The sequence below is a fragment of the Crassostrea angulata genome, chromosome 4 (assembly GCF_025612915.1).
Source record: "Crassostrea angulata isolate pt1a10 chromosome 4, ASM2561291v2, whole genome shotgun sequence".
Classification (NCBI taxonomy): Eukaryota; Metazoa; Mollusca; class Bivalvia; order Ostreida; family Ostreidae; genus Magallana; species Magallana angulata.
In genome coordinates, this window is record NC_069114.1 from 43,906,011 (window position 1) to 43,929,296 (window position 23,286).

Sequence of the window (23,286 nt, forward strand, 5' to 3'; positions counted from 1 at the left end):
TTTTTTAAAGAATGTGCATGAAAAAATTTCATTTATCATATTAGAACACGCATTCCAAAATTTAACCTATTCAGTACAAAGATATTGACATTCTAAATTAAGAGACATGTTAATAAATCTTGTAAAATGATTGATGTTATGCATTAAATCACACCCAAATAACAACTTTCAAACTCCCTTTCTCTTCAAGATAGATAATAAAGAGTGTGTTATAGAGCACGTAAAGGCATCTCTATTCTCCATAAAATAACAGTGATGTTGAAAAGATACCTATGTAATTTGATACATAAAGATAAAAATATGTCTTCAGTATCTTCATATCCATTTATAAGTTTAGAAAAAGAGACAACATGTGAGATGCAGGAGGCAAAGTAAATATGAATTTTTTTAAATTTGTAAAGCACTTGCAGGAAATAGAACATCATACAAATATAATCTTGAGTACTTTTGTACTGATTAGAGAGTTATTTTTAGACTTGGTAGGGGTCTTTATGCATCGAGCAATTTGTCATTCCTAAGTGTATATTTTAAATATTTCATTTTCTGATTCAATAACTTACTGTGAGGGAAAACATGACTGTTGATTGTAACTTTTCACTAAAATATTTGTTATTAAACGTCTTACATCAATTATCTTATTCAAAATATTTTACCACTACCAATGACCCGTGTTGATTTTATCAAATACCTGTCGTCACACACTTGAGGTTACCTTCCTGTCCACACCTCTATATTACAGTTAATAATCTTTATAGGTGTGTTGAATTTATAAATGTACTTTTATTTTAGTTATCCTAATTACTTTTCTTGTAGCAAGGCTGTTTTGTATTTTACTTCAATTTTATTTTCTCTGAAACAAGTATATGTAATTATCCTTTAATCTGTTTAAGAAAAAGGGTAGGTAAATGAAGTAATATATTTTTGTTTACTTACAATGTTTGAAGCTGTGATAATCCCTGAAAGGCATTACTGTCTATCCTGTTTATCTGGTTCCAACCAAGGTCCCTAAATGAGTACATAAAAACATATAATTATGTTAATCACAATGTTGACAAAAACATGCCAGAGGAAAGATTATCAAACACAGACAGTTATTGCATTAGGAAATGTTTCATATTGCAGTTAAAGTTAATTATTCGTGTTCATTACTTATTTTTGCAATTTAGACATCCAAAGAAGCGCTACATTATACACTGGTTACATTTCAATACTCAATTTTGTAATAACTTTTAAATTGTGTTTCAATTTTGATTTAATCTAAAAGCACTTGATGATCTGGGGACACATAAATATGTCAACATTTAGTATATGACGTCCTACTGATAATATTATTATTGAGATCATAACATTTTGTTATTTAACGTTATTGTTGCTATAGATTTACATGAATATAGTTAAATTTAATATTACATTTTGAAGTTGATAATTCCGTACATGTTCAAGTCTTGTTTTTATATAACTTTTTAGCATTTTGTTTGACTTCTTCGTATGTTTGCTTTTATTGATATTTTTTTCTCTTAATACTTTGCCTGAGTGGCCATTAGGAAACTGCAGCAGAATTCTTGACAAAAAAACCCCACCTTTTTTTATTAAAAAAAACAACAAATCGAAACATTTGCTTATCTCTTGTTTTCAAGATTCAATAAGATATGTACGAAAGACAAATAGGGTCACATGAAAAATATTTTTATCTCGTAATTACGAGAAAAGATCTCGTTATAACGAGTTCATTTTCTCGTTATTACGAGAAAATATCTCGTAATTATGAGAAAAGATCTCGTTATTACAGGAAAAGATCTCGTTATTACGGGAAAAGATCTCGTTATTACGAGTTAATTATCTCGTTATTATGAGAAAAGATCTCGTAATTACGGGAAATATCTCGTTATTGCGAGAAAAGATCTCGTTAAAACGAGAAAAGATCTCGTTATAACGAGAAAAGATCTATATAAAATGGTGCGATTCTGAAAAGAACTCCAAGTCGACTGGATCACCCTTCCAGTCTATCTTTTTCATTCGAGAAAAGTTGATTTAATTTTGAGTAATATTTAAAATATAACGATCATTATTTAATAATTTCTACATATCAAACTGATCGGATTTGAGATTTTATCTTATTTGGATAAAAGGAAAGAACTTCAATTTTTCTATTCAACTATATATAATTTAATCCCACTCTGAAGTAAATACCAGGTAGTCCTATAGTCGTAAAAACACAATTCTTTTAGTTACAGATAACTTTAATTATACAGGATTTACCCGAATTGTGTTTCATATGTTCATACACAACCTACATGTATATCGAAAATAATTGATTTTGTATATTAACATTTCGGATTCTGGAAAAAAATTACACGTATCCTTCTTAATTATCAATAAATAGTTCAATGAATTAATTAATCAATCTGGTTTGCTACTTCTTCTAAAATTTCTTTAAAACTGATTGGCCCGATTTTATATCAAATTATGTGTACGCTCTTAAACGACGATTATGCTAAGTATGTCTATATTAATAGACATTGCAGTACATGTAGTCTATACACATTACATAAAAAGAATAGAATGATAAAACGCGCCAATTCAAATAGATCTTTTCTCGTAATAACGAGATAATTAACTCATAATAACGAGATCTTTTGTCGTAATAACGAGATAATTAACTCGTAATAACGAGATCTTTTCTCGTATTTACGAGATATTGTCTCGTAATAACGAGATAATAAACTCATAATAACGAGATCTTTTCTCGTAATTACGAGATAAAAATATTTTTTTAAATGGCCCTATTCGTCTTTCGTAGATATGACTATAAAAAATGTGTAAATTTCTAAAAATGATAATTGTTTTTTAATGTTAATGTATATACATGTGTGTTCAACATTTTGCAATGATAAGCAAACTCGGACCTTTAGCCAATTTTATATGAAACAGTTTTATATGCACGTTCTCTTGTTTTTTGTTTGATTTTTTTGCTTTTGTATTTGTTTGGGTATTTTTCTGACAACCACTATTTCGGTTCTGATTAAATATATACGTGGATTCCACTGTGTATCTAAGGCAATGTTTTTAAAAGTGTAGAAGTCATTTAAAACTGTTGACCATGATATTGCATTTACACGTAATAGGTAAGATTTGGTCTTATGGCACACAAATGTGTCTTTCCTTCAAACCTACTAACGACAAGGAAGTAACAAATTTCATCAGCTTATTTTGGTATTCAGTTTATTTTTAAAATTCAAAGAAAAGTTTTAACTGTTGGTGATATAAATCTTGATGTATTCAATACAACTGATCACAATGAATGCTTTGGTAGGTTCATAACATAAATTTCATAAAATTAATAAATGTTCAATTTTGAATTAAAAAACTATTAACACAAACAGTTGCTTATTATTAAAAAAAAAAGGGTTTGTAACGCAAATTATCATGCTTTTATGGTTTTTCAAATGATCGTGATACCTATTTACTTTGAATTAATATTGATCAAGTTCTACAAATATATTTTTTATTGTACTGTATCAGGTTTGTTGTCTGTCAGGCTAATTATTTTCAAGCAGTGGGAGAATGCATTGGTACTGGCACAAGGCTACTGATCCACTGATCCCCAAATCCCGAGTACTAATACAGCATCCATTGCAGATATATTTTGAACATTATTGTATCTTTTTTTTACTTTAAGGGCAGCAATTATAAAAGAGAATGTCTCTTCTCTAGGTTGAAGCATCGACGTCGACCATTTCAAATTTTACATTTTTTTACTTCTTGAAAACTAAAAGGCCAATATTTACTATTTTTGGTTTAAAGCATTTCTAGGATAAGATGAATATAAATTATAGAATTTATTACCATAGCACCCCAAGAATCTCATGGGTGGGACCAAATACGAAAAAAGTCACTTTTCAAAAATCCTCTTGTTTACTCCCACACATGTTGGATAAAACTAAATGAATGGCTATAATGTACATGAATTCCTCTGAGACAATTGTGAAATTCATGGCCCCTTGGTCTGGGGTTCAGGTGCCAGGATGCGACCAATATGGCCATATAGTACAAATTTATTTAATCTCAGAAAGTAATCTTCTCTACTAACATGTATATTTACGAGATAAATTGAATGCATGGTTATGATGTTCATGTAACCCTCTATCTAAATTGTTATACTCATGCCCCCATTTCAGGAGTTTAGGCCTAATGGTAGAGAGGGGGTTGACAAATATGGCAGTATAGAGACCAAGGTAACCTATTGTTGTTTCTCGTCCATTATACAACTTACATTTTTATAATTTATTTTAAAATCCGAAGGAAAATTGTCAGTTGACTATAATACTAAGTAGATAAAACATGTGTTTTGTGTTAGGAAGACTACTTTTATTTCTGTGCGTTGTATGCGTGTAGAAATTAAATAAATAGGATAACAAATTGACCAATAAAGTAGTGCAGGTCACCAAATATTCACAATGTTTGGCACATGGCGCTAAAAAAAAAGAGATAATTCAATAGCTCCCCCGACTCATACCTCCCGTCTATGAATAAACGTTTTTCAAACATCAAACAATAAAAGACAGGTGTAACAGTTAGAAGAGACTCGGATAAGGGTTTAGACTCCTGTATGGAGCTTGGAATTCAAAACAGGAATTCAAATATGACTCTCGGACATGTCAATCTAAGGACTATGGTGCTCAGGTGACAGTAAATGCCTGTAGGACTCTTGTTGTGCATATATTAGAGATTTTCTACTTTTTGTCTGCTTTCGTCACATTTTGAATTTTCTTATTAAAATATTTCAAATAAAAAAAAAGTATTATGTTCAAACCGTCCCCCAACCCCAGCTTCCTTTTTCATGAACTTGTATATAAAAAAGAGAAAATGCTACTTTTTTATTATTATTTTTTAGCATGGCGCTTTCGGACCACAAGGATTGTGTTTTTCATAAATTATCTAATCAATTACATTATTGATTAAATGAGGAATGGGAGTTTTTCTTTTTTCTTTTACTATCATACAACTTGGCATAGAAAAAGTAATTGATGTTTAGAATCTAACAAGGACTATATTTTTCGCGGATTATTGGTGTAGGAAAATAACACATGTTTCGCATTTCAGAATTGCTGTAGATTAATGAGTCTGTTTTAGCATTTTTAAAACAATAACATTAATGTTTAACTAATGTGAACAAATGATATGATACTTGGCTTTCAGAATATGTTTTTAAAACATGATTTGCCTATCAAATTATATTTTTATAAGCTTTTTAATGCGCTATTTTATACATTTGTGTTAAAAGAAATCACTAATATCAGTTTTTTTCTCTCTTATTAAATGGTTAATATATAACCTTTTCCCTCAATTTATATATTTATAAAAAGTCTTCATAATACGTAAAAATCAGAGATATCTTATTATTGGAAGCATAAAAAACAATCATAATGTCTCCAAAATTTAATACAATTAGAGGAAATGCGGGCTAAGAAACATCACTTTTAGTTTTAATATTTTTTCAAATTTAGTAATATAAGCTGATAGACATTCTAATATTCTATCATTTCATTGAATAATAGTATCTTCATATCTTAAGAGGCAGTCTACGATAGAACCATGCAAAATCAAAATTTTATAATGAAAGGTGTAGATTAATTTTCATAGTTCATCTGGATATATCTAAAGTATATTGTCTATTTTATCAAATTGTCATGGTTAAATTTATCTGCACCACCGAAATCCCCCAGATAAGACAATTTCTATTTTTAGCTCATTATTCATGATAAATTTCATGCATGAATAAGGCTAATTTCAGATAGTCATTTAAGTATTAAATAGAGTTTAATCATACCTAGAGTCAGATTCACATAACATCTGATACAAATACCTTTGATTTGGTGCACAAATATTTTTTGATTCATTCTTTGATTTTAAGCTAGATGATCAAATATTATAATAAGATAGGTAATGTCCAAAACACACAACTTCTCATAGCAGGATATAAAACCCCAAGAAACGTTTTAAATTTAGAACTTCTTGGTTAAAAAAATTAAATTATCCATAAAGAAATATACCTGAATGAGAATATGGTTGCAAATAAATATTAAGCTTATTTTCCGGTGTTTAAATTCCGAACTTTTAGAGATTAAATTATCTCCCTTTGTGGAACTCTCGTGTAAAGAAGATAAAGAAGAATGATTGGAGAAAGCAGATGTCAATAAGATGGATGGGTTGAAATGTAGTTTTGGTGAAAATTGTAAATAGAAAGCAGATTATATACTTCAAGACTGTAAGAAAGAGACTTCAGCACACTTGAGATTTTTTAAATGTACCTCTGTGTCAGAATTTGCACACATACCAGAACCATTGTTAATTCGTAACCGTGCTGGTGTGTATGGGCTGAAGCTGTCAAAGTTCAGCGGGCGTATATGTGCTAAACACAGGCAAGAATTTGGGATTCCATGGAAAAGAAAAAGGAGAACATGCTGTCATCCACTAGATGACAAATCTCAATCTGGCACAGTCGCGAGGGGAATAACATTCATTCAAAGCTGAGAGATATGGATGAAGCTGAGCACACATGTTCCCACTGGTTCTGGTAAGAAAACCCTCGCCTTTACGTAATGGCATATTTCTTAACATACCAAAAATATTTATATAACAGTCCAATTATGTGTACCAGTAAATATTGCTAGAACCTACTACATGTATCAATCATGTCAATATCTAATCGATTTAAAACTACCCCCCCCCCCCCATTTGATTAGATATCTATGCCATTCTATGGAAAAGATGTATATGCACAGTACATTTTTTATAGTGTTAAAGTGTTTTAAATTTGAAATTTACTTGTTTATTTGAAAACAATTTTTTTATTCAAGGAATGAATTAGTGCTGTTTTAAACCCATACTTGATCTCAATTTTCTTATCTGTTGTCATTGATAAATTATTGTTTTGAAAATGAACAAAAACTCTGTTAAAGAACAGCAAATGAACCAATGTTTTAAGGGAAATTAATGCATCGATACATCAGAATAATGTTTGGAATTTTACCATTAATAGGTGTTTGCAGAAGATGCATTGAGAAGCATAAAAACTGTTTCAAGAATAATGGAGATATGAAGGAGGAGTTGAAAGGTGTGTTTCTTACACAATTGATTGACTGAATTATTATGATGTATTCAACTCTTTGTTGCACATTATATATGAAAAAGAAAATATAAATACAAAGGGGTTGAGGAGTACTACATGTAAGAACAAATGTTGTCTGATATTTTCATACCAAAGATATTGAAAGGGGGGGTATGCCAGACCTGCTTCATCTCATTGAAGAAGGAAAGCAGGGTTGGCACTTGGTGAGTCAGATCTTTGGTGATGCTTTCCAGACATTAAAGTCTCTTCATCCACATCTTAGGGATGCATATATTAGATCAGATAATGCTGGATGCTATCATGCATTGCCAATGCTGTCCTACCTGTGGAAATTCCGTGATGAGCTGCCATTATCTATAAAGGAGTACAATTTTAGCGAAGCTCAATCAGGCAAGGACCTGTGTGACTCTAGGACTGGAACTTGCAGACTTCACATGCTGAACTATGTGAATGAAGGTAATGACATCCTCAATGCTAAACAGATGAAGTTGGCACTTGAAAGTCATGGTGGCATCAGAAACACCGACATCTCAGTAGTAGATCTCCTAGCTGAACCCCAAACACCAGTGCTTTCTGGACAGCTCAAATCCTTCCAGATATCACAGCATAACAATTTCATTTTTCAAAACGATGGAATGATGGCATATAAAGCATATGGCCTTAGATGAAAGCTTATTTCAGCAGAAGATATGACTAGAATTTCAGAAAAGTTGCTATTGAAAGATGAGAACTTGGTAAGTACATTGTAACTATTTCAATCATTTTACAGTTATGAATGATGGATTGCATCAAAATGACACATTTTGTCAAATTGCAGCATATTAGAGTACATATTGTTACTAATAGTAGTCTAATATGCTCAGCTTAAACATTTCTAGAATTATATATATCAGTGTTAGTAATTAGAGTGAAATCAGTAACTTAAAAACTGTTTATAGGATGTGCCATTGCAAAATAGCTTTGGAATCTTACTCAGGAAATTGCTTTTACATGTTTATTTGATTCTTAACAAATATTGTCAAATTTTAAGAACACAAAACATATTTTTAATACCTGGGGTTTATGGTTATTTCTGAGTGTAGGTATTATCAAGTTTATTAATTACTATATGCATTTGGTATCCTTCAGGTCTTCTCTGGAGTGAAACAGCCAGACCCAAAGCCAACTACCTTTCAAGGAGTTAAACAACAGGACCATTTTCCTTGCATTGATCCAGACTGCATCAAAGTATTTAGGAAAGAGAACCAACTTGTCCAACACCTTTCTGTCGGTCAGCATGTCTATGATGAACAGCAGTTGGACACCCTTGAGGACAGGAGTAAAATGCTTTGGTCAGCACAGTGCAGTGAACTTCGACTTAATCAACAAATTCTCTCATCTGTCCCAGTGGTTTTTGAACAACCAACCAATTTTGTGAAAGCCATGGCTACGCTCTAAAACGAAGAAAAAAGACATCCCGCTTTTCTGGAATGGTGAGAAATTACCTCACTGCCTTGTTCAGAAATGGAGAAGAGACGGGGAAAAAACCAAGTCCACACACAGCTTCTAGACAAATGCGATCTGAAACAGATGGAGAGGGAAACAGAGTGTTTTCTCCAGATGAATGGCTCTCTCCTCAACAGATTAGAAGCTTCTTTGGAAACTTATGTTTGAAAAAGCAGAAAGTATCCAACATAGTGAAAGGCGAGGAAAGTGCAGAAAATGATGCAGATCTTCAAAATGTAATCAGTGATCTTGTTGCCGTTGAACGTAGCCAAGTATTATCCAGATGTAAGTCGTCTAATAGTGCTACAGGTATAAATTGATTATGTTAGACCTCTAATAGACAAACATGTAATACATATGTATCAATTGAGGATGTAAGCTAGATAATAACAATTCATTAATGTTTTGATGATAAATTTTGTCTAACGTCACTTGTCTGAATTGATGATGTTATTTGGCCAATAGTGCTACATGTATGAATGTTGGTTAGTAGGTTTACATGTATGAATTGATAATTTTGTTTGTCTAATAGTGCTACAAGAATGAATTGATAATGTAAGTTTGATAAAAACATTGATGTTGTCAGTTCTTTTATAGCATTTCATGTATGAATTATGATGTTAGTCCTCTATTAACACTACATGTACATGAATTGATAATGTTTGGACTAATAGCTCTACAGGTATGAATTGATTATGTTATTTGGCTAATAGGGCTACATGTATCAATTAAGGATGTATGCTAGATAATGGCATTTTATGAATGATTTGATGATAAAAGATATCTTATAGCACTTGTGTGAATGGATGATGTTACTTGGCTAGCTAATTGTGCTATATGTTTGAATTGATGATGTTTTTAGACTAATGGTGCTACATGTATAAATTGATAAGGTTATTTGGCTAACAGCGCTACATCAATTGGTGATGTTATTTGGCCAATAGTGAAACGTACATACATAAATTAATGTTCATAGTTGTCTAACATTGCTACATGTTTAAATTGATGATGTTATTTGGCAAAGAGTGCTTCATGTATGAATTGATGTTGTTTGGTTATAAGTGCTACATGTATGAATCGATGATGTTATTTAGCTTTTAGTGCAATATGAATGATGATAATAGTTGTCTAATAGCACTACATGTACGTATGGATGATTTTATTTGACTAATAGATAAGTGCTACATGTGTGAATTGATGTTGTTTGGTTATTAATGCTAACACATGTAGTTGTCTAATAGTGTTACATGTATGAATTGATTATAGATGTCTAAAAAGGCTACATGTATGAATTAAAGATTTTTTTTACTAATAGCACTACATGTATGAATGGATGTTGTTATTTGGCCAATAGTGATACATGTATTAATTGATAATAGTTGTCCAATAGCGCTACATGTAAAAATTGATGATTTTATTTGAGTAATAGCACTACATGTATTATTGATGTTGTTATTTGGCTAATAGGGACACATGTATTAATTGGTGATGATAGCTTTCTTAATTTAAATTAATTGCACATCTCTATCTATTATTCTTAAGTAACTGAATAATGAATATTTCAATTCACAAATTTTGTATTTTTTATTCTGAAATTGAAATTCTCTATCTGATATATTCATTGAAGGTTGAAATTTGTCTCTATTGCATATTTTATTGCATAGCTTTGTAAAGAATTGCTAGTCATATTTCATTTTAATAACTGGTCAGGAGTAATTTGGTCTTTGTTTTTGCTCCATTTGAAGCAAAGGCTCATTTCAAGTATATCTTGTAAACGAGTGTTACATGTAGGCATTTTTGTTTTCATATCAGGTGGTTATATGTACTTTTTAACGTTCATTAGTGTACCAAATAATCCATGAATATTAAACAGGTTATATATTAAGTTAAAAGATTGTTATTTGTTGTGTTTTTCTCAAATATCATCTTATCAATATGCTAATGTTGTAAACTTTGCTTAAAAAATATATGATAATAAGAATCGTTTGATATGTACACTCATTAAAATTTGAATACATGTAACATGAAATCCATTGTTATTGTACAGTTTTATGTCAAAGTGGATACTTATATAAATTAAGGTGGTATGGGACATCTGTCAATATTATTATGGATTAATGTATGTTATAATTAAAATATTTCCATCGGTTTAGAATTTTCAAATTTTACAATATTTAACTGGAAAATAGCTTTTAAAAATATTTGGAGAGGTAAAAATTGTAAAAGCCCAAGCAGGATTTAAACTCATGACTTGCAGATTCGTAGTAAACCCTCTAACTCACTGCGCTACCCTGTTAAGTGACAATATCGGGAAAGAAACTACTTAATATATAATTACACATCATTTTATTGTTTCTATCGATAAACAATATGTAACAACATGGAATTGTCCCAAACCACCTTAAGGATAATATCTCTTGTAATAGGATTGTGCCATTCATAAACTGAGAAACCAATCTTTAAATTATGAAAGTTAATATTTGTCATTGTTATACTTTCATGTTAAATACTGAAATCTGATTGGTTAAGACGCAGTTAATAATATTTACTATTACCCTCAGCGTTAGCAACGCACTTGGCAACAGCTAACATTAAAAAAATGTTACATGCGTGAAAATTATGCGCGTACGGTTCGCTGTAGAATTCACGTTATTCCAATATAAAAGCAGTAAAATTTTCTTAAATTTTTTTAAAAAGACATTCAGTATAACAAAATAAATAGTGCCTGTTTGGGAGGATAACAGTTGAAATTGACACCCCTCGAAAACCATTGTCAACCTCCGCTTCGCGTCGGTTGACAATGGTTTTCTCGGGGTGTCAATTGTAACTGTTACCCTCCCAAACAGGCACTATTTATATATTATCGCACAACATTCATAATGAAAACATATAATCACATACCGGTAAGTTTTCCGAGAAATTTATTTATGGGTGAAACACATTCTTGATAACAAATTATAGATACATTTCAGCACAAGGCTTAAAATTGCATGAGTGAATTAAGCAAATAAGACAGGGGCAATATTATTTAGAACCATTGACAATAATAGAGCTCTTTTTCCTGGACAAAATGATATACGACATGTATACAATACTCAACAGATTCAAATTGTATTGGATTGCAAGCTCTACCTTAATGGTCCAAGTTTCCTTTCAATTGCACCTCTCTCTCTCTCTCTCTCTCTTTCTCTCTCTCTCTCTCCCCACCCCAATGACTGAGGGCAATCCATAGTAATAATGAGTGTTTAATTTTTAATCATTTTAAGACTATTTTATTCTTCAGTTGTTTTATTTGGTAATAAAATCTAAATAATTATGTAAGAGCATTTTACCTACTTTAAGTGTTAGTGCACCATGTCCCCCCCCCCCCCCCCCCCCCGATATTTCCACTGAATTTCATTTGCAACCAAATTCCATCAAACAGATTAAAGACAAATGAAGACTATTTAAGTTGACAAAATGACAAAATATTATATTAATTGATGCGTTTCGTGGGCAGTTATGCTGGTTTAAGTGCAAATAGGTCAATTTTGGTAAAATTTCAGTATTTTCATGAAGTTAAGGCCCTCATATCCTTGTGTATTGTGTTTAGAAATTTAAATTAATATTATCTAGAATTACTATGGGTTTTCACAATGTGAAGAAATGAGTTTCATTCAATTGCAGTGTGTAATATTTCCAATAAATTAAAAACAATTGCATACTGTCTGATTTCTCAAAAGTTCTATAAATAGAACATGGGAAAACCCAAGTGCCATCCGTTTCCATGGTTACTGATGTAATGAAATCAAAATCCTTCTCATCATAATCAAGTTAGGTTATCATGAGTATTTGTGCCAAGTCTCATGAAATTTCGATATACTTCCATTGATAGCTATTTGCATGGTTCTATCATAGACTGCCTCTTAAACAGATATCTGCATAGCTGCAATGAACTACATTATTTTTATCATCCTTTAAATTGAGGAAAAAGGTAGTGACCTTGACCTGACCTTTATGCGAAAACAAAGAGGTCAAATTTTGATTAAACTGATAGAATCATATGGTTCTATGATCTGTTCGACTGTGTTAAAATTTCATGAATTTCTTATTATAAGAAGCATGTTTGATAACGAGAAGACTCTTCCCTTAAGGTCAAGATCTAGTAAATGATTTCAGAGTGTGTTTTGGTGCTAGAACTATTATGACGTCATAATTGATTTGATGAATCTTTTTTCGTAATTTACAGCTTCAAAGAAATTATGTAGAAAACAAAACAATTTTTTAACATTTTATATTTAATCACGGAAAAAGTAATCCCGATACCTATATTTTTAATTTGACATCATTTATAAGAGAAGGTCAAGAACTTGTTTCATGCCGTTTTTGGAGAGACTGTAGGCATTCTAGACATATTTCATTAGTAAAAAATGAAGAAAAATTCATATTTCATAAAAAAAACGGTTGTTCAAAACATGATTTTTCATTGTGTTTACAAAAATGTCAGCCCCGCTATGAAACAAAGGTATTGTTAAGAAGCATCATTGAAAGAATTTATATCTTGAATTTCAAAAACATGTAGGCACCTTTCATAGATCTTGACATCGTAAATCGTAATTTTAACCTTTGAGTACCATGTGTGTTAACACTAGTATAACATTGTAACGCGCGTTACTCAGTTTGTATGCACACACTCTGCTGCAATAATGAGACTGTATCTTTCAAAAGTTCATGATTTAATGCTAATATTTACATTTTTGTGCTGTGTGTATGTGCGATTTTGAACATTAAAGACTTTTGTTCGGAGAAGATATAAATTTATTGTTTCCGGGTTTTTTTAGTTTAATATCGTGCAACATTTTTTGATAAATTGTTTAATGTTTGGTTGCCAGTGTACAACAAAAGTTTTGAATCTGTAATTCAAAGTTTAATTGTGCTTGTGTAATGAATTATTTTTATGTGTCGTTTTATTGTGCATATCAATAGTATGAAAGTTATGCGTTAATGTTACATTTATATACCAACAAACAGATGCATTACAGAACACAACAGACAGCCAAAGCTACAAACATTTTATGATGTGAATTTTATTCTATATTACTGTAGAAGCACACATATTGGTTGGGTTAAACCTTTGATGTTCTTAAACTTAAACCAAATAAAATTTCGTTAGGATTTAATTTTGTCATATTATAATCATTAAAATGTATCATGTTTCAGTTCTGTATTTAAGATAACACTTTGACCAAGATGGTCTCACAATTAAACTTTTGTTAAAAGATCGTTGTAGATTTAATTTAGTTGATTAATACTGCAAACAAAAATAATGAAATTATATCGTCAACGAATAATTCTTCTTCTACCGTATATTTTAACACTTCTGTATATCGGTTTGGCGTTGTTGTTGTTCGCTTGTATTTCAAAAGGTAGAGTGTATAACTGCAGTTGAGTTTGCCTTTTTCAGGATGTTAGATAAAGGTTCAAAGGGGAACTTTCGTTACCAGTACGTATTATACTTGATGCATTTTTTCATAAAATGTTATGAACTGCTCGATACACTCAGCATAATACGACACATTTGTCGGGTTTAAATTCATAAATTAGGTAGATACATGAATGCAATTTTTAACATGAAGGAATGTGAAGAAAATTCAACAGTCATTGTTCTCTCTAGGGGATTTTACTCAGATCAAGTTCCACCCAAAATAGTTCATGCAATATAATACTGATGGTTGTTAAAAATATTGGTTACTTCTACAAGGGTAAGAATCTATGAGCTATTTTCCTAAACAAAACTGAACGATTAATTTGTGATATTACTAAAATGTTGTAGGCGTCTTTATAAGCCTGTCAAAATGTTTAATGTAAAAAAAAAAATACCGTTCATGTGTAACTGTTACATTTATATAAAAAGTCTAAAGTTCTTTTGCAATTTGTTAGAGAGCAAACAGGTAAAGTGACAGTAGAAAAAAAATTACTCACAAATATGTTAGCTGTGACAACCCTTGAAAGGCGTTGTTGTCAATCTGACTAATCTCGTTGGAAGATAGATACCTATCAATGAATAAAAGGTATCCATGGATAATTACACTGACTGGTAATGGACCCCCCCCCCACAAAAAAATATTCATCCAAATGAATGTTATATCCATGCAGAAAATCAAACATTTAATCAAATTTCTAGTTTTTATATCTGTCTGCAAGTATATTCTATAGGCTTTTTTGAGCATTTCTCGTGTACCAAGTAACTAAACAAAAATCTATGAATCGTACATTATTATCGGCTGCCTAAACTGTAAGATAACTTTTTCTACAACTTAGTATGTAATTTTTATGCATTCAGTATATCAAACGCTTAAAGTAAATAGTTTTTGCAATGCCTTACCAAAATATTGGTTTGTGTTTATCTGTTTGAAACAAAGCAACCATTGCTTACTATCTTACAATTTCGTGTTATGAAGATCTGCTTTTTTAACTCGTGTAGATAAAAACATGTATTATTTTTGTTATTCTCCATCCTCATTATTAAAGTATAAACACACCATTAATAAGATAGTAACACTCTTTAATATGTTTTACGGTGCGACCGTTGAGGCGAGCACAGCGTGTGATAAAATAATGAATTATGATAAATCAGAGACACAGATAACATGTTATCTATGTTCCTGGATAAATCAATAAAAATAAAATTAACAACGTAAATGAATTTGATTGCCAAATAAAATAAAACAGACATATTTTCAGTAAAATTTCATTATTCATAGTTTATAAGATTTGTTATTATTTTTTTTATTTATAAGTAAAACAATAGTTTAATCTCAGACACAGTGTTGTTTAATAATAAAGATTTTAATATAAATGTTCATTGCTCTGTATCTCCTCTTTTAAAGTGATTGTAACGTCGGTTCATCCCCCCTTTTTGTAGTAGAAATTTTTTCTGAAACTTACATATAAATCATAATAGAGCATCCAAAAAAATTTTTTTTGGATGAGACTGCCATCCACCCACCCACCCCATTTGAAAAAAAGCGATGCTACGTGTACGTTCCAGGAAATTACCGTATATTGTAGTGAATAAAATAAATGTGAGCATTTATCCAAATGGGTGCAAGTTACAACTGTTTCCTGTATCTGCAGAAATATTGTCATGCTTAAGCTTCGCAAAATTTTGAAAGGATTTTGGTAATTTCAGCAGATTTACAATAACTTCATTAAGAGTAATTTCCCCTTAATGTGACGTCAAAGTTCACGGTTAAGTGTCAGCTGACTCTTTTAAACTCCCCCTGAGAAATAAAAGTACGCGAACTACACTGTTTTATTTACTTAAAAAGCATGATGTTCTTAAAATCCCACATCTTATATGCTTCTCAAAATTTTTACTTTGATTATCGCGAGAACGTGAGGTTGGAAACCATTTGTACTATGAATGGTGGGTCAAAATTTACTGACGCCTAAAAAATCAATCGGATCAATGTGTAAACCATTGTGACGTCACTCGATTATTCTTTTATTGAGAGTGTACTGAGGTGAACTTTAGAGGTAACAGAGACTGTATGTCGTATATTGTTATTGGTTTTATACTGTCTCGTGAGAGTGTGAAGTGATAAAAATTGCCATGATTACAGGGAACTACTGGGACGATTAAAACAATGCATTACTGGTCCGATTTACTGACGCCAAATAAATCCGTTGAATGAATGTGAAACTAGTCCGAATTTTCTATTCACACACGACTTGCTGGTAGAGCTCGCTTCGCGCAGCGCCGGCCAGCTGCGCTCGCTATTAACAAACTTTATTACATGTTAGTTTGCTGAAATATAAAGATTCATTTTATAAAACATGTTTTGTATTTCCATCTTTCCAGAGTATACCAGTTTAGAATTCTTTACCCTGCTGCTAACATTTCAGAAATTTCCATTTATTTGAATTCAATAATGGGTGTGGCCACTGAAGAGAATTTGATCTTACATAAAATATTATCTATAATTGCATGATTACTATGAGTGGTGAATGAACCTACAACGCTTTATAAAGTCACAGTAACACAGGATTCGAGTCAACATCTCCCAGTCTTTAGGTACTGACATTTCGAGTCAAATATTTAAAAAAAGACGCTTTTCATAATGATCAGTTAAAATATTTTACCTTCCAAATGCTTAAATTATTAAAAGTTTTAATTTGTTGGTTTGAGATGCAGATTAGTTATACAATTCAATTGCGTTACCTATTAATCAAGAGTCAGATAATAGCAGCCCAGGCACAGAAACTCAAAAACTTCTTGAGTACAGCATATATTTATAATATTTATTAGCAATAACAACACTGTAAACAGAGGTAAAGCACACAATCTCAATAATTACAGAACATACACAATGTTAGACTCGGAACTGCAAAATCTCACATGATTTGGTATATTCTGGTTTCCATTAACAAACAACTCTTAATAAACTAACGATATCAACGATTAGTTCAGGACAAAGACTCTCATTCTTCTCTCATTACAGGTATGTCATTTTTAATTAAATTTCAAATCGAAGATACTCTCCTGATGTTAAACGAAACACAATTTTAATGATTAAGTGAAGACGACCCAAAAAGAACTATGTACACATCGCAGATGCGGTACCTTATTCTGCACAAGGGCAGATACAAATTACAGCATTATTGTAAATAATAGCATTTATGTAAATTGTGATATGTTATTTTTATGCTGGTACCAAAAATAGTAGTCTAGTGATAATATAATTGTAATTCTAATTTTTGAGTACTTTTGAGTATTTAGCTGGTCTTCCTTTTTGTCTACATTAGCCAATCAGAGTGTGGCATTTAGTCGCGCGATGTTTTGACTACGTCACTTTAACTGTCAGCTGTCAACAAGTTTGTAAACACCGCAGTCAACCCACCCTCCTTCCCCTTCATCACCATTGTAGTTGGGGATTTATTTTGCAATGTATTACACATGGTTGTTGCTGTTGATGTATGAAATGCTGTTTTTGTTCAACAATATTTTTGTTGCATGTATATTTGGTACATGTTATAATGTATACATCTTTGTTTAATATGGGGGAGGTCATTTGCTCACCTTTTATAACTTACATTCAATGTCTGGTAATTGGTATTATGACTGTTTGAAGACCTCCCCTTATTGCCTAATTTTTCTTATTAGCCAAAATAAATGGCAGTACATACACAAAGATGTATACATTATAACATGTACCAAATATACATGCAACAAAAATAGTGTTGAACAAAAACAGCATTTCATACATCAACAGCAACAAACATGTGTAATACATTGCAAAATAAATCCCCAACTACAATGGTGATGAAGGGGAAGGAGGGTGGGTTGATTGAGGTATTTACAAACTTGTTGACAGCTGACAGTTAAAGTGACGTAGTCAAAACATCGCGCGACTAAATGCCACACTCTGATTGGCTAATGTAGACAAAAAGGAAGATCAGCTAAATACTCAAAAGTATTTACCTTATTTTTTAGTATTTACATACACGGTACCTTATTCTGCACAAGGGCAGACACAAATATGACATTAAACTGAGGATTCAAAAACGGTCAGACCGCTTTTGTGCGTGGTACCCATATTTATTCGACTCAGTCATTATCAAACTTTATTAGGAAAACCAATCTTTTGAGGTTTCAACAAATTTAGAGATGAAAAAGCGCAAATTAATCACACAACCCACAACGCACCCTAAGAACAATACTCATGGAATTTGCATGGTCGGTTATCCCTGCCCCTTTTATTCCATAGTCATACCCCTGGTATATGACCAAAACATCCACATTGACCAAATACATGTACACCTTAACGGTTTCAACATTCATTTGACACTGTTGTTCAAAAAGTTAATAAAATAAGAAAAATTGGACTTCTTGCTAAATATTGAAATTTGTGTGTTTTGTGTATGAACGATTTACAACTTTAAAGACCTTTGTTTGGAGAGGATATAAAAATAGTATATCTGGGTTTTTTGTTGGTTTAATATCGTGCAACATTTTTTGATAAATTGTTTAATGTTTGGTTGCCAATGTACAACAAAAGTTTGAAAACTTTTATTTTGAATAGAGAGTACTTATTAACTATACAATAAATCTATTTTAAATCTGTTTTGCTCATAATTCCTCACATGCATATTCTAGTCTTTATTATATGTAAAAACTGGCAGTAGTTTTTCTCATTCACCATCTTCCTTGCGTCCATTTTGTATTTTTTAACCGGGTTTTCCAACTGAAAAATCCAGTTATTTAAATAGCGGGCGGACGGGCGGCTGCCAAAAGGGATAACTCTTCCTACAGTTTTCAAGATAGGAAGTTGTTCTTTTGCAGATCAATTTAACATATACTAGAGGTTTGCATATTGCTATGATTTTGAACTCTGATAATTTATAAAAAATATATATATATTAGCTTTTGAACCTTTTTTGGCAAAATATTGCATATAGGGTACTCCCTTTCACTGGATACGGTAGGTTGTGTTTATCAATTTAGGGTTTACATGGATTATGGATACAATGTTTATTTTGAAGAAATTATAAAATACAAAGATGAAATTTTTGACATAGTATTCGATAAACTTCTTCAATTGTAATTTCATTTGAAATTATTTATTTCGAGGGAAATACTTTTCAATCTGGGAACAACTTTAATTACGTGGCCAATACTTTTATTTCGTGGCCACGAAGGAAGAAAAAATATCTCAAGTATATGGCCAATGTTTGCTTAATTTTGTACAACATAAATGATAAATTGTTTAATGTTTGGTTGTCAGTGTACGACAATAGTTTTACGAGGGTTGTCCAAAACGTTCGTTGACAATCGCGTTCTCGTCATTTTAAATGGATTTATATATACATATTGTATATCTAAATTTTTTCATAAAATTTCAAATCAAACTAAAGTGGTTCTGAATGTTTTTCATAGAATTAAACTGAAATTTTAATGTATCAAAGGGTTGTGGATAGTACGCACGGCCCAGCGAAAAAATTGTCCAAACTTTGTAATTGAGTTTTTAGTTATGAAGAGTTATAGTTTTTATAAAACATTTCAAAACTTCGTAATCTTCTTTTGTGATGTAGTCTGTATAGTGTACGTCGTTTTCATACGTCATTTGAAGCACGAAACAGCGCGCAATCATAAATCGACTGAGGTAAAACACCGATAGTAATAAAACAAACGATGGAGGAAACAGGAAAAAACTCGAAATTGTTCGCGTTTACATTCACAAATGGCACAAGTGATATTTTGAAGGAGTATGCGAAAGTACCCTCTGACCAAACGGTGATTGCGGAGTATTACTCTCAGGTAAACCCAGGACTACGACGTTATAGAAACGTCGTTATAACTCAACGTCAGACTGGGCCGTGCGGCCTTTGTAGGCAATGAATATATAATGATAACTCCAATACAAAAATGTACATTGCTCTGATTTTTATGCATATACATTATTATACTCTATTTTAAGATATTATGACACTTTTCTAATAGTTACATCTTTATATTGAATACAATTACATGCGTCCACGAACTTTTTGGACAACTCTCGTATAGCTTGAATAGATAATACTCATAACTCATACAATAGTTTTAAATTTATTTTTGCGCATTATTCTTTACATGCATATTATAATCATTATTTGTAAGCATTGGCTGCAATTTTTCTCAATCGACCATCTCCCCTGCCTCCATTTACTATTTTTTTTATTTCCATGAGATGATAGGGCAGGTTACTCAAATCCTGTATTTTTTTCTTGGTCATGTATATTATTTTTTACATTTACCTCAAATTATTTTGTAGATCTAAGAAGGGATGTAGTGACATGTACAACCTCTTAATATAAAAAATGTTTATTCTGCCCCTTTAGTGCACAAAGGATTCAAAATAACTATGGCTTCAATACCAACTATTACATAGGATCTAGCCAATCAAATATCATTTACATTAGTAGGGATAGTAAACTCTTCGTTGTGTTACTTTTGTCAACAGACCAGCACAAAACAGAACATATTTTTGTTGACTGTAATTTAGTGAAAGAAATTTGGATTGAATTGGAGAAATAGATTACAGATACAGTGTATCTTTGGTTTACAAACAAAATTTGATAAATATGCAATCCTTTCTGGCAACAGAGATATTCATAGGTTAGACAATTTAATCATTTTTTTTTTACAAAACAATATATTCTGCAAAGTAAAATGATAACATCAAGGCTATATTTTAATATAATCAAAAAATCTATAACCAGAAGAATGTTTGTAGAAAAATGATTTCTTTTGAAAATTGTAATTATCATTCTTTTACCTATTGGAAAGATATATTTCAACATTTGGAACATTCATCACCATCTATATTCTCTCCTTAATGACTCTGTCCCTTATATTTTTTTTTGTACTTTATCTTTGAATTTTTCTTTTTTTCTAAAAGAAAAACATTTTCACATCTCCTCGGCACAAAACATTTCTTTTGTATTTCTGAATCAATACTCTTCAAATGTGTTAGATCATGGTCACTACCAACATACCGACCACGCTTTTGCGTCGACCTCTTCTTATCATAGTTACTAGTAAAGCTTGTGACATCATGTTATAATGAATATTTTGAACTTGGTGTTTGCAGTCCGGACCGAAATGTAAAACAATATATCTGAAAATATATTTAGTATTATGAAATGTGTTTTAATTAAATTGAAATGCTCGGGAATTTTATAACATAAACATTGAAAAAAAAAACCCACAAACATTTATTTCTTTAAAAACATCGATACGACGTAAATAGCTTTAAATTTCTGTCTAAATAATTTAGATGCTTGTAGCCATTATATCTAGATTCAAATCTTCCTCAAAATACTTAATCCCTGAACATGTCAACAATTTTCGTTATATATTTTTGTTTTCATTTTGATCTCGGTTTAACACTTAGGCATGCTAAAAACAAAACTGTTGGGGTGACGCATCCCGCAGAAAAATACATACTAGCGCAATGCACTTATCAACAGGCATAAATACTCTATTTAGGATTTTGATTTATATCCTTTACAAAACCTTTTGACACGCTGTAGTAAGCATTTCCTTAAACAGGTTAACATATTATTGACCTTATTATTCTCATTAAAGTAGCTGGACGTTTTTAAGAGAGCAATCATTATACATAATGGCAGTAATGTAACTCTTTCAACGCGTTCTGCTTGTAAAACAAGCTGTACAAAAGTGAATCCATGTGAATAAACTAAACAACGTGTACTCAAGCAATATCTTTAGTGATCTTTCTGTTATGCTGTTATTACTTGTACTTAAAATAAATTTCTATTATGGCGTCTTTTGCAGCAACGTTCATTCAGAAATTGGAGAAGTGAATGACATCAAATAGCCAGTCATAATCCAAGGACATAATAGTTATCAGTTATCTGATGAAGTATAATTCATGAAATATTGTATGTTGTGATTATGTTTTAAATCTGACTTTTCCACGAAATTTCAATGACATGATAAAATACTGTGTATTTCACCGCATACATATCTACAGCAGTCATTTTACTTTCACTTTTCATTTTATTGAATATCATGTTTCTCTTTTTTTTTATTTTCTGTCTTGGTGAAGAGAGGGGGTGAAATAAATTAGTTTGGTTTTATTACAATACGTTGTATATTCTACAAAGCTAACTCCATTCGGTATCTGATGTGTCATTATAAATGGTTTTATAGACAGCATTTTCGCGCATTAAATAGTCACAGATCGGAAGTTTCTAATTCCTTTTTAATTGACGATGAGGAAGGATTGTGTGCTTTTTGAGTGTTTTGTGGGAAACAGAGACTGGAACTGACCAAGATAAGATGTTTTTATTGAATAATGTTCCCTCATAGTAAACCTGGTTTGGGAGATAAACATTTATGATAATTAGACGCATAATGTAAAACAAAATGGTAGTATACTCTCTAGACAATTGCCAATCACTATATATTTATATGGAATTTAACAAACTGCATTGAAGCGGTGAAATACATGTAATGCAATGCTATATTGGCATAATTATTCGGCACAGTGTTCTTTATATACATGTGAAACACATTATGGCTAGAAATATAGCTAAGTAAGTGCTCCAGCGGTGTCTTTAAATGTACACATCAGCTATGGGTTTGTAGATGGATCTAGAGTCAAAACATAAAAGAATTAATTTTCATTGAAAAAAAGTGAAATATATATACAAAACATGAGATCCAGCTCTGAACAACTAATTATTTCTCTAAAGTACTATTTGCTTACGCTTCGAAGCTTAGTCACATCGATTAATTAATTTTAGGGGGCACGACTGAAATGTGTATACAAACACCTGAAACAGCGCTTGGCAATTCTAAATAAAAGTGTATTGAACTGTGACTAATATCCCACACACGCACACAAATTTACTGTTTTAAACCAGATGCAAAGCATATCTGGGATGACAACTATTAAACCCAAGGACTGATAGTAGGGTTTTTGTTGCTTAAAAAGTCAACTGTGCAACAACCATATATATATATTATTTAAGGATTTTTTATTCTTCTTAAAGTGTTTGAATTTAGTGAAGAAGCATGGCTTGAACTTTTTGTTATACATTCATAATTCCGAGAAATTTTTATATCATATAAGAAATTAAAAAGCGGATATTAAGCTTGATATTTATAAAGAAATGGTCTT

The 23,286-nt window shown here is 31.2% G+C and overlaps 1 protein-coding gene and 1 pseudogene across 1 annotated transcript in view; both read left to right on the forward strand.

The window, feature by feature from the left end:
* The window catches only part of LOC128181440 (galactocerebrosidase-like), a 164,256-nt gene that overhangs the window by 69,977 nt on the left and 70,993 nt on the right, over nucleotides 1–23,286 (forward strand). The window lies entirely within an intron of this gene.
* On the forward strand, nucleotides 7,567–8,937 carry LOC128182283 (uncharacterized; annotated as a pseudogene).